This window comes from Oculina patagonica, chromosome 1 (genome assembly GCF_052425735.1).
Source record: "Oculina patagonica isolate OP01 chromosome 1, crgOcupat, whole genome shotgun sequence".
Classification (NCBI taxonomy): domain Eukaryota; kingdom Metazoa; phylum Cnidaria; class Anthozoa; order Scleractinia; family Oculinidae; genus Oculina; species Oculina patagonica.
The window spans coordinates 41,168,234-41,180,877 of NC_135758.1; the positions used below are offsets into that span (position 1 = coordinate 41,168,234).

The 12,644-nt window shown below is 39.9% G+C and overlaps 1 pseudogene across 1 annotated transcript; it reads right to left on the bottom strand.

Moving 5' to 3' along the window:
• Positions 1 to 593: 593 nt before the first annotated feature.
• LOC144647090 (F-box/WD repeat-containing protein 5-like) lies at positions 594 to 12,548 on the bottom strand (annotated as a pseudogene). Its single transcript, XR_013569527.1, has 7 exons — positions 12,507 to 12,548; positions 9,914 to 10,478; positions 7,350 to 8,191; positions 6,750 to 6,873; positions 3,767 to 3,836; positions 1,921 to 2,099; positions 594 to 1,049 (listed from the first exon to the last, which is right to left on the bottom strand). The product of XR_013569527.1 is annotated as an F-box/WD repeat-containing protein 5-like (transcript).
• Positions 12,549 to 12,644: the final 96 nt, after the last annotated feature.

A 12,644-nucleotide genomic window follows, 5' to 3' on the forward strand; every position in this document is an offset into this window, starting at 1 on the left:
CAAAAGGGAAATAAAGCTGGGAACATCGGAGCAAAAGCTGTGTTTCTGATATTTTAGGGAACAGGGATCACACAAATCGACAAAATACTTTTAGGGAACAAGGGAACACAAGGGAAATTTGGGGACAAGGGAACATGGATCTCCTCAGGGGCTCAAAGTTGAAGCTGCCAGACCGAAAGAAAGACGCGAAGTGGTTGGATGTGCGCTGAGATATACAGGTAGACCACGCTTTAATTAAAGATACTGTGGCACACAGAAATTTGTTGTTTACACAGGACTCTTGCGAAGTGTTTTCTCATTTGACTGGTTCTTAACGCAAGGTTTGCAGGGACTTCTGTCTTACTCAGAGATTAGACACGAGGACCTGATAATAATTTAAAGCTATGCACACACTAGGGGACTAGTGGTAACTGCGACTAGAATTTTGTTGCAAAATACGAGTATACACTAGGGGACTGGTCCCGAAGCAAGTCCCTGCGACAAGTCCCTGCGAATAGTCCCCTAGTGTGTGCTGACCCAGTTTATGATTAAAACGAACACGAATCATGTGATCAATCAGCTCTTTTTTTTCGTATACAGCATGCTTGGTTATAATATCATATACGTATTCACACGATAACGGCACATACGTTCTAAGTATACTCTCCTGATTAGTTTCTAGGTAGCTAAATCGGTCCTGAGGTATAAAGTGTTCTGTTATAACTCTAGCGTAAAATCAACTTTTTAAACATATTATTACTTAACGATCTGTTCAAATGTATCGTAGTATTTTCTCGATCGGCAGCTAGGTTGTTTTATATACAATTATCCACCAACTCTTAACTATTTTGCTTCTAGGTATAAACATGCGCACGAACACGCAGTGAAGGCTGCGTCTTCTCCTAAACTTTGTTAATGGAACCCAGGCCACATTCATCTTTCCAAGCCTCAGTTGCAGCTGGATGTCGGACTTCACACGCCACTGAAAACGGACTGGCAAGGAAGTCAGGGAAATGTTGCTTGTTCTCCTTCCTCCATTTGATTCGGCGATTTTGAAACCAGATTTTGATCTGTTATAATGACAAAAAAAGGCATTCGAGTTATTAGCGCCTGTCACCAAAAATAATATAAGGTGAGGGTTTCGCGCAACACGGTCCCATAAGTTGTATAACAAATAAAAAATAAACGTAACGCCTTGAAATTAGGATTTTTGGGGGGAGTTACCGGCCTTTTCAGTTTTGCTTTTTTTTAACCTGAAGTAGGCAGGTATCCCAAAACGTCGGTGTTACATCAGACAATATAGCACTATAGAAAAACAACAAAAAACGACAACAATTTCTTTATAGAGAGGTTTTCATTTGAGTGTCGAAAAACCAAAACCAAGGTAATCACTCTCACCACTTACAAAGGACACTGGTAGTCCAGCAAACCAATCAAAACCCGAAGCAAATACATGTAGCCGGCGCAAAGTGTGGGAAAACGGAACGGTGTGTAGACTTTCCACAGTCTCTGTATTTTTCAACGCAAAAAAGTGAGAGAATCGGCGAGCGAAGCGAGCGTGGGCGCTAAGCGCGCGGAGGGAGAGGAGGCGGGAGCGAACACCACCCACCCTCTCGCGCGTCCCGTTTTGCACTGGCATCCAGTTCTCTCGCCGTTCTTTCCCCGCGCTTGGTTTAACTTCTGATTGGATGAGAAACTGGCGCGAGTTTTTTAAGTTAATCACTTAGCGTAGTAATGCAAAGCTAACGCAAATGCAAGTTACTTTCAACGCTCAAGTGAAAAATGCTTTATCGTCGATTATCTGTTTTGAAATAAGGAACGAAGAGACGAGGTCCGGGTAGCGACGGATCTTGGCAACAAAATCCCACTGAGAAAGACACAGTGAGTGCTAGTCCACAAAACGTTTCACACAGTGCAATAAGAAACAGATTGAAATATCACCTGTGTCTCAGACAGATTCAGTGCCTCGGCTAACTGCTGTCTTTCAGCGCCCACAATGTACTGCTGGTCAGCAAACTCTGATTCCAGTCGGCTCAGTTGCTCGCAAGTAAAGATGGTTCGCTTTCGACGCTTTTTCTTGTTGCCCGAAGTGTAGCGCTGTTGCCTCGAATCATCTCTGGCTATATACAGAAACGTTCTTCATTAGATCGCTTTTCAGAAATTTAAATCTTATTATTATAGGCTTTATTTTGTTTCTTTGTTTCAATTTCTGGGCTTTATAACATGCGTTAACCAATCATAAGGTATATACTGTTGTAATTTAGCTGTGTAAATTAAAGCCAATCTTCGCTTCGCTAGATTTTTTTTTTTTTTTTTTTTTTTGCGCTTGCCAGCGCTTATATATTTTTACTTCAAATAACGAGTATAGAGAACGGCTCGGGGATTACCGAGAGTTTCGTTTGATAATTTATTGACAATTATTGCAAGACTGCTTTTATATAAGCAATTTTTGTTGTAATATACAAATACACGTATAATATTTCAGATTTCACATTATAATTGCAGGGGCGGATCCAGGGTTTTTCAAACGGGGGTGGCTGTTTATCAATATTTTTGTTTACTATATGGTTCAAGCCCCAGTTTTTCATATGGTGGCGGGTCTCAGGCTTTTAGGAAGTTCTTTGAAAGTGAAAGTGCTAATTTTTGTTGGGTCCGAGGCCCGTATTTCATAGGGCCGTAGGCTCCATACCCCTAGGGGGGTCTGGGGGCATGCCCCCTCAGAAAATTTTGAAAAGTTAAAGCCTCTTAGACGTGATTTCCGCGATTCTGAGAAGCTTTGAACAGCTGTCAATTAAGTTATTAAACCAATCTTTTTCTATGATAATTTGGGAAAATATTCTTTCCTCGGAGAAAAAGTCTAGTTCTTATGAAATGAACAGTGATTGAAATTTAAAGTTGACAGGCCACAAACTTACAGGAAAGAACAGATATGCGTTTTTTTTGCTCACCCACGTGCGTGGAAATTTTTAGCCCTTGGCAAAGTGGCGTCGGGACAACTTTCGTGGCTTTGCTTGCTTGTAAAATCGCTTCAATGTGAAAAACGGTACGTAAACTCGCTAAAAAGATGTAAATGGAGAAGAAAATCATTCCAGCAAGGCTAAAACAACCCTTTAAAGGTAAAATGAATCTAATTTTTACACGCGTTTTTACACAGTTATACACACGTTTTGTTACATTAAGCCAGAAGTTCGTAAAACAGGCCGGAAAATCTTCTATTTTGGAAAAATGGCCGTCCTTAACTTTAAAAGGCCGCCTGACTATGAAAGGTGGATGGACATTGTCCTTATTTTCTAGTTTAATATGTTTATTTTCATTTTTCTGGTAGATCAAGGGGGGTGGCTAGCCACCCAATCCACCCCCCCTGGATCCGCCCCTGAATTGGGGTGTTTACTTGTAAGTGGGTTCATGTCTTGTTAGTGATTTCGATTTTCCTTTAATTTTTCTGTTCGCATTAGTGATTTTTCTTTCTTTTCTTTTTATTTGAAACGTCTTTTTACTATGAGGCTTATCATAATTTTTCTTTGTAAAGTTTCACGTCGGTAAACAAAGCCATAAAATCTTAGAAGTGAGTTTTTTGTAATTGCCGTTAAACGAGCTTAATAAAATCAAAACATTTTGAAAGATCATTACTTTAAAAAGTTAGTTAATGATGATTATCTGTATTTCAAATAACAATCTTTCATAAAAACGTCTTGGAAAAATTAACGTCAAGTTGCTAAAATGTTTTGTGCATCCCATAAAATTAAGCAGAAGATACTAATTTTTAAAACTTATATTTTCAACCTACCATTGTTGGAGTTAGTATCCTCTCTGCTATTCCTTGCTGGTTGTGTGTTCGTTATATCGATTACTGATGGCTGAAAACGATGAGTCGAAAAAGGCGTCACATTTAGCGGGTCAGCTGCGAAACTGAATGAGGGCGTACGCAGGCCCATCACCGGATGTTCCACACGGGACTCCGGACACACTTCCCCCGGGTACAAACAGCAGGGTTGTAACGGAACGCGAGCATTTCCCGGCAGAGGGCATAAAGGACAGAAAACTTGAGCTGGGTGGAACGTTAATCGGTACCCAGTGCTGTGCAACATCTTTTGCTAAATCTTTCACGCTGGCGATGAATTAGAAGAAGAAGGTCGTTCCCTTAGTAACCTGTCATCGTTAGCAAGCATTCGGCGTGTAATTTGCTTGATATCGCTTACATAATGAAGCAAAAACACATTTAAACAGTGCCTTTTATGGAATATGATGAGATTTCGCTCTTTTAAGTGTAATCATATATTTATTAGCTATCACGTAGCTTTACAATGAATTAAAATAATTTAAAAGTTCGGCTAATGTCGCACAGAGAAAAGGCGTCAGTGCTACTTAAAACAACAAAAAATGCGTCAAATGTATTTTTTAACACGTTTTATGCCTTCACTCTTAACCGTGCTTAAATATGTTAAACGCCATTGTTATTGTCTTTATTGAACCATTTTTCCTGACGTTCAAATGTCAAAAGTCTATTCATTATAAAAAACGAATTATAATTAGAACGTGTCCAAACACAAGTTTTTGACTCAGAACCACACACATTTTTTAAAATATAATGTCCCTGGTAAAATGTGTGAAATAATTAAAATTATTTCTGCTTAAAGCTACCTAGGTCGTGATGTTGTTAACGATTCTTGTCAATCTAGTCGAACTGCTCAAATTATGAGCTCCAAGCGTAACAATATAATAACTCCGAAATATTCATAGACCGAACAAAGAGAATTGTACATAACGTGTTCATGCGACGAACTCAGTGAACCTTTTATAGTTTTTTTTTTAATCTTCCGTCCGGTTTTGGCCATCCTTTAATTGTCGGTGAATCATCAGCCACCTTTTTGTTTTTGCTTCAAAAACACGTTTCAAATAACTTTTAATAGTATTTCATTGAATTTGAAATAGATCACGCAGTTCAGTCATGTTTTTTAATTTTTTAAAGTATTGCAATAGCCTGCAAAATAGCGTCACTTATTTAGGCCCGTAAGTCATGCCAGTAATCATCTGCTTCCTTAAATCTCCTTTGGGAGAATAGGGCCTTCATGCCAATAAGAGAAAGCTTTTAACATTTCTTTTTTAAAAAAATTATAGGATGTGTCTGAAAAACAACGCAACTAAACTTGTTGGGGTTTTCAGCCCTTACAGATGGCGACCTTAACGTCTTTTGTCTTAAATTGATCCATTGATTGGTTTTTACATTTGTCTTTATTTTATTTGTTTTCATTGGTTTTTATAATAGATGGGCCAACTTGAGTGTCGATCAATGCAAGGCGCTCATTAAAACAATGGGAAAGGGCACTGAAAAAAAATTCAGCTTTATTTCACATTAGTTATCCTATATTAGCAAATTCAAACGAAAATCAATGTTTTAAGTGTTAATGTCCCTTGAGGAAAGAGTACCGCCTGAAGGGCGTTATGGTTTAGGTGGATATAGCAAAACAAGACCAAGACTTGGTAAGGTTGAATATAACGATTCTCTGCAGGAGCATTGCTTGCTCAAGCGTCATCAGCACTTCAACGAAGCGCGCACGCTAAAACTTGATATTACTTCGTTTGCTTAAGTTTGCGCTTGCAAATATCTTCCAAATCTTAAGGATACTAAAGAAAATACTCAAAGTATGCAGTATCCAATTTTTTGCGGCCGAATTTGGTCGTTTTCGGCGGTAATTTTGGATGTTTATAAACTGTGGAATCCGCGGCCCTTTTGTGGTCGCCGTTCTTAGTTGTCCAGCTCTCGGACTTGAATTTCTTTAGGATGGGATCTGTTTCATGTTAGCAACGATCACACGTGAAGAAAGTTCAAATGCAGCCGCAAGCCAAATGCAAGAAAATGGATGTTTCCTATTCCTTACTCTTATATTTGTCCTTGGGTTTGCGTTGTGCTGGTGCAGGCGAATTTTTGCGCGGGTTTGCGCTCACGTCGCACGTGTGAATCAGACTTGAACCTTCTTTGCTTGAAGCGCTTATCTCCCTTCCGTCACAACCGTACGTTACTTCCATGACGGGCGCCTCTTGGAACTTTGCACAATGGTACAAAGGGGTAAGGTTTTCGTTACATCAATGCTCAGCGAAATTATTTTGTACTTAGAAGAAAACCCTTAGCTACAAGAAGACAGAATTTTTTGTTTGCTGTGACGTCATTAACTCTTTCAGTGCTGAAGTCGACTTTTGTTGACATTTGAGGGCGCAGTCAATGAACCACTTGTGACGTCATTAATTTGAAAGTCAGCAGATTTTGGTGACAAGCACCGGATAGAGCTAGGTTTGACCTTTTCACATAACTATTCAGTCGAATCCTGACAGAGCTAATCGAGAGAAAGCCAATGAATTTTTGGTGCAAAATCGGTGCTTAACAGCCCAAAACACGTGTAACAGATCGAGGTCCTCTTTTCAGGGTTTACCAATGTTTTAATCAAAACCTTTTTGGTCTAAAGGAAGGACGGATACAGTAGAAAGGAGTGGAAATAACAAAGCCGAGCAAAACGAAAAGAAAAGGAGCAAGAAAAAAAAAATGGAAACGATTTCCCCAAAAAATTTTGGCTTATGCGCATGCGCCAAAGTTCAATTTTGTACATTTTTCCATGGAATCTTCATCAAATTTCACCATCATTGTGGAAAAGTGCTTTTTAAGCAAAGTTAAGGGAAATTCAGGATCGTAGCACCAAAAATTCAGTTTAACGGTAAAACAATCCCGTTCTTTTGAGAAATTTAGTATGAATAGTATGATCATCACTAGCACTGACCAACATTTCTTGATTGACAGGGTTAAATGCGACGCAGTTTACAAGATCACTGTGTCCCTTCAGAGTAGCCAGTTTGAGTCCAAAGTGCCTGTCCCACACATGGACACAATAATCCTCTGCTCCACTAGAAAGTAAGAGCAAAATAATTAGAAAAAAATAATTTGGTGTTGTTTAACACAAGAACATGTTTATGTCTTAGACTGACTGACCCACTAATTTCGGTACTAAAAAAACTTTCAATTAAAGTTTTGAACATATGAACATTATGGCTGTATGACATTTTAATTTATTAAACGCCAGCAGAAGTTCAAAACTTCTGATGCTACATAAAAATGACAACAAGACTTCCTCTGTTAGGTATATGACAGGGTTTTTTTTTATTCAGTAAAAGGTATACGAAAGGGGTGCCTTTTCTGTCAAAATGGTTAATAAAAAAGGGTAAGGGGTTGAACCTTGGGCAGAGCTTTACGTAACAAAATTTTTTGAGAAGCCCCCCTCCCCCCAGGGATTGGGAGGCACAGTGGCCTTATGGCTAGGGTGCTGGACTAAGCTTTAAGCAGTCAGGGTTGAGGTACCATTTACTTAATAAGGAGGACTTACCTAGCGACCAGCTTATCAGCAACATCCAGATTAATAAAGGCACAATCATACTTGCCAGTATAAGCTAGGTGACCGTTATGAACACCAACAAGTTGATATGTGGACAAACTGTAAACTTGTGAACGTTATATCATTGGAGATGTCTGGATGTAGCTGATCTAATAAATTGCCAAATTTATCATATTGATGTTGGAATGGACGACAGTTAACATAGAGGTATTGATGGTCTGGTGATAAACTCATTCCAATTATTTGTCCATTGGTTTCAATGCAATGGTCTGGTCTGGAGCAGGATCCATAAACATCAGGTGGCATTTCACTATTTTGCCCGTGCCCATTTTTTACACAAGTTTCCGTCACTGCTGCTAAGCTATTTAATCCTTCATAGCTGTTACGATCATCAGTAGGTAGTTGTAGCCATTTTAACATGATTTGATGAGGTAGGGCATGGGTTGCAGTGCCATAAGTAAAGATGAGGCAAGCAATGTCATCCCTCTGCAATGTGGTCGAGGTACATGTGGCTTGTGAACTAATGTTTGGCCTGGCTACATTAACTAGTGTCACTGACCAAGAAATCATTACATGATTAACAACTTCGGCAAGCTTTGAATTGGTTTGATTTGTTTGATTTTCTGGTGATTCCGCAACAACGTTTGCCCAAAGCTGAGAGAGAAATTGCCCATAGCCATTATTCTCAACAGGTTCCATGATTACTTCAAGTGTTCCTGATACATAACATCTCTCAGTTAACCATGCTCCAGACAAAGGGTGAGGTTCAGTACTATTCATTTGAATTAAACTAACCATAGAAGATCGCTGGAGCTTGAATATAAAAATTTCACCTGCAAACCACCAAAACATAAAATTGAAAGAAAACTACTTTTAAATATAATATACATACATGTGTAGGTTTGAAAGCAATTGTTTGCCCGCAGTTGGGACTTTTGACCGTTTTAAATGGACTTTCTTACAACATTTTTATTATTGAAGTTAAGTAAGTGTTTTGAACATCCACAAATGCTCTGGGGTTGGGAATTTCAACAAAAAGTGACATCTTAGCAAGTTGAAATGCCCGCCTATGCCCGACCTCCCTCTCCTGTGGCTTAACACTGATAGGTGCATTATAATCTACTGCTGTTCACTCTCCTCCGCTGCCCCTTTCTGGGAATGGCAGGGGAGACTTTGCAGAATGCAAAACCCAGAATGCAACCCACAGAATGATAGAATGACAGAATGACAGAACATGCACAGCGATAGCATATATAATGTCCTAGCCAATAGAATAAAAGCTAACTGCAAGCAAAACTGGAGTGCAGGCGCGGATCCAGACGGGTTTCCACCGTTTTACGGAAATCGGTCAAATTCTTTATTACAAATTAATATTTTTAGTGTTTATTATGTTAAAGAAAATTTCCAAGTCTAAACATCCAAAAAACAAATAATTTGTTTTCATCCTGTCCGAAAATACCCAGAAATGGCACTTCAGGGAGTCAAAATCTAATTTTTTTTTTGTGTTCCCGGACCTGGAGGCTCGCGCTTTCAGCACTTGTTATCGGGAAACGGTCATCATTTTTCCTGGATCCGCGCCTGGAGTGACATATGCTAACAGCAAGCCGGCCAACCAGGGTGAAGCTAACCACAAGCAAGCTGCTTACCTGATCAGGGTCATACCTAGGATTTTTTGTCTGAGGGGGCAAACTCCACTTAACTCCACTGTAATATACCTTAAGGTTACTATTGTTAGCGGCTACTAATTTTAGCAATTTTAGCGAGTTGGGCTAAAATCGCTAAATTTAGTACTCGCTAAAATTAGTTTTGTTCAAATTTAATATGCATTGAATTAATACCCCCGCCCGCCAGAGAAATACAAATTAAATATAGTGGCCCTGCTTAACTATACGACAACGTCAGAAGGTCGGGCAACAATAAAGAAGGGTTGGGAGAGAGCTGGGATCGCCGTCATCGTGGAAAATAGGAATGATTTTCCTGACGAGGACCCACTTTCTAACATTTGCAATTCACTTTGTCCTTTCTAACAATGATAATGTTTGTTCAATTTCAAGTGACTTTGTTCTTTTGCTGAACATTTATTTCCATCTTAGCACTATATTATCATTTTTTTTTTTAATTTTCAAAAAATCGCTTACCGTATTTTCTTGATTAAACGCCGGACCCCGATTAAACGCCGGCCTCGTATAAACGCTGGGTCGAAATTGCTAATTTTTAAATAAATGCCGGGCACCTCGTTAATAAATGCCGGGCCCGATTAAACGCCGACTTCAAATAAAGGATGGGTCCACCAATCCAAGTTTGAAATAAACGCCAGGGCGTTTAATTGAGAAAATACGGTAATTTAATAATCGCTAAATCTTGTTCAGAAAAATTCGCTAAAATTAGTAACCTTTAGGTAGCTCCAAGAAATACTGCCCACCCAAATCAAACACTATGTCAGAAATTTAGGATTCTTGGCGGCTCCCCCCCCCCCCCCCTTCCGCCTGCCCCCCTCCCAAGTTGCTACAATTGTTAAAATACCAACTTAATTCAATACATTTTTAACCACTCACCTATACGCTGTTGCTTCATGGTAACCCCCGATACAAGAAGCAACGTGTCGCTTGCATTGAATTCACACGACTGAACATATTCCCAATCGTACTGTTTAAATCTTTTCTTCTGTGCAATACTAACACGATTGCAATCATCAACACGCCACAGAATCACACAACAATCTTTGGAACTTGAAGCCAATAGTTGGCCATCATGAGAGAACGCGACATGATAAACTTCGTCAGTATGTTCCTTGAGCACTTGGCTTTCCACAAACGGTGTGTTGATGTGGATCCTTTGATACTCTGCCAACCAAGAAGAAGATGAATTCGGAACTTCGATGTTCTTGCTTCTTGCTGCGTTGAATAAAGTATCTTGAAGAAAGGATTTCCAGAGCAATTCGTCCTTCGACAGGCGATGCCAGTTTCGGCAAACTTCACCCGCAAGCAGAACTTCTTTGGGAGAAAGAAAGCAAAAGATATGCAAAAGAAGGTTATCTGGGAGATCAGTCCAATGAGATTTCTCCAGTGATCCGTCTGAGAGCAATGGATTAGTTTCTGTGATAATAGCACTTTTCAAAGTCTCGAGAGAGAGCGACAATCTTCAATAAGGCCTTCTTCGACGAAATAATGCTTCTTTCTGAATTGAATGCGTGCCAGTATTCGGGGTATTTCCGTGTTCGCTGCCGCCATGTTTGTTTTGGTTGGTTCCAGTCCACCCTTGTAACGCGGGCTGCATTGCTCCCTCGACCCAATCTCCCCACGCCGTTTAACCACAGGAAACCGCTCAGGAAACCCAAACTCGGTTTTATAAGCGCGCAGTCAGGTACAATTGGATTGTTTTCCTCCACCACTACCACCACAATTTTATTGTTTCCCTTCTCCACTATCACAATTCAATCCTTTTCTTGTGGTGGAAAATAGAAAAGAATAGAATTGTGGTGGTGGTGGAGGAGAATGAAAAGAATAGAATTGTGGTGGTAGTGGTGGATGAAAACACTAAAATTTTGGTGGTGGTAGTGGTGGTGGAGGAGGAAAACAATAGAATTTTGGTGGTGGTGGTGGATGAAACACTAAAATTTTGGTGGTGGTGGTGGATGAAAACACTAAAATTTGGGTGGTGGTGGTGGAGGAAAACCATAGAATTTTGGTGGTGGTGGTGGATGAAAACACTAAAATTTGGGTGGTGGTGGAGGAGGAAAACAATAGAATTGTGGTGGTGGTGGTGGATGAAAACACTAAAATTTTGGTGGTAGTGGTGGAGGAAAACAATAGAATTGTGGTGGTAGGGTGGTGGAGAATGAAAACAAGAGAATTTTGGTGGTAGTGGTGGAGGAAAACAATAGAATTTTGGTGGTAGTGGTGGATGAAAACAATAGAATTGTGGTGGTAGTGGTGGTGGAGATGAAAACAAGAGAATTGTGGTGGTAGTGGTGGATGAAAACACTAAAATTTGGGTGTTGGTGGAGGAGGAAAACAATAGAATTGTGGTGGGTGGTGGTGGGATGAAAACACGAGAATTTTGGTGGTGGTGGTGGAGGAAAACAATAGAATTTGGTGGTGGTGGTGGAGGAAAACAATAGAATTTGGTGGTGGTGGTGGTGGTGGAGGAGGAAAACAATAGAATTGTAGTGGTAGTGGTGGATGAAAACACTAAAATTTTGGTGGTAGTGGTAGGAGGAAAACAATAGAATTGTGGTGGTAGTGGTGGTGGAGGAAAAAACAAAAAATATTGTGGTGGTACCGGTGGTGGATGAAAACACTAAAATTTTGGTGGTGGTGGAGGAGGAAAACAATAGAATTGTGGAGGTGGTGGTGGATGAAAACACTAAAATTTTGGTGGTAGGGTAGAGGAAAACAATAGAATTGTAGTGGTAGGGTGGTGGTGGAGAATGAAAACAAGAGAATTGAGTGGTGGTAGTGGTGGTGGAGGATGAAAACAATAGAATTAGTGGTGGTGGTGGTGGAGGAAAACACTAGAATTTGTGGTAGTGGTGGTGGAGGGAAAAACAATAGAATTGTAGTGGTAGTGGTGGTGGAGGATAAAAACAATAGAATATTGTAGTGGTACCGGTGGTGGATGAAAACACTAAAATTTTGGTGGTGGTGGAGAAAAACAATAGAATTGTAGTGGTGGTGGTGGTGGAGGAGGAAAACAATAGAATTGTGGTGGTGGTGGAGGATAAAAACAATAGAATTGTGAAAACATTGTTCTTATTTAATTTATGCGAAAAGAGGCTTGCATATCTAGTCTGTATGGTTCAGTGATTTTGAATAAAATGAAAAAAATTGTGCAATACGTTAAACCGCTACTGTGATCCAACAGTAAAATGAAGGCTGTCAAATGGGTCATACTAACCAAGATAAAAATAGAACATGACATCACCCACAGGTTAATAAAATCCACCGCATTTTATTCATGGGACTATGACGTCACCTACTTAATTTATTCCACCCCACGCTAATTAGATTCCTCCCCCAAAAAACGGGAGTAAAACATCCCTGCTATCCTATTGTTCTATGCGGCGATTTCTTGTTGAGTTAAACTTGATCTCTGGCCTGGTAATGATTCTAATCATCGGTTGATTACGCGCGACAGAATTACAGTTACTGATCCCGTCCACTCGCACGATGACATTGAGCGATACGTCATCGCTTAAAGAGAAATGCTAGAAACTGAAAGTAAAAAGAAACGTCCCATAAATGGAAACTCCACAGTGGCGACTAAAAATACCCTAAGTGGCGAAGA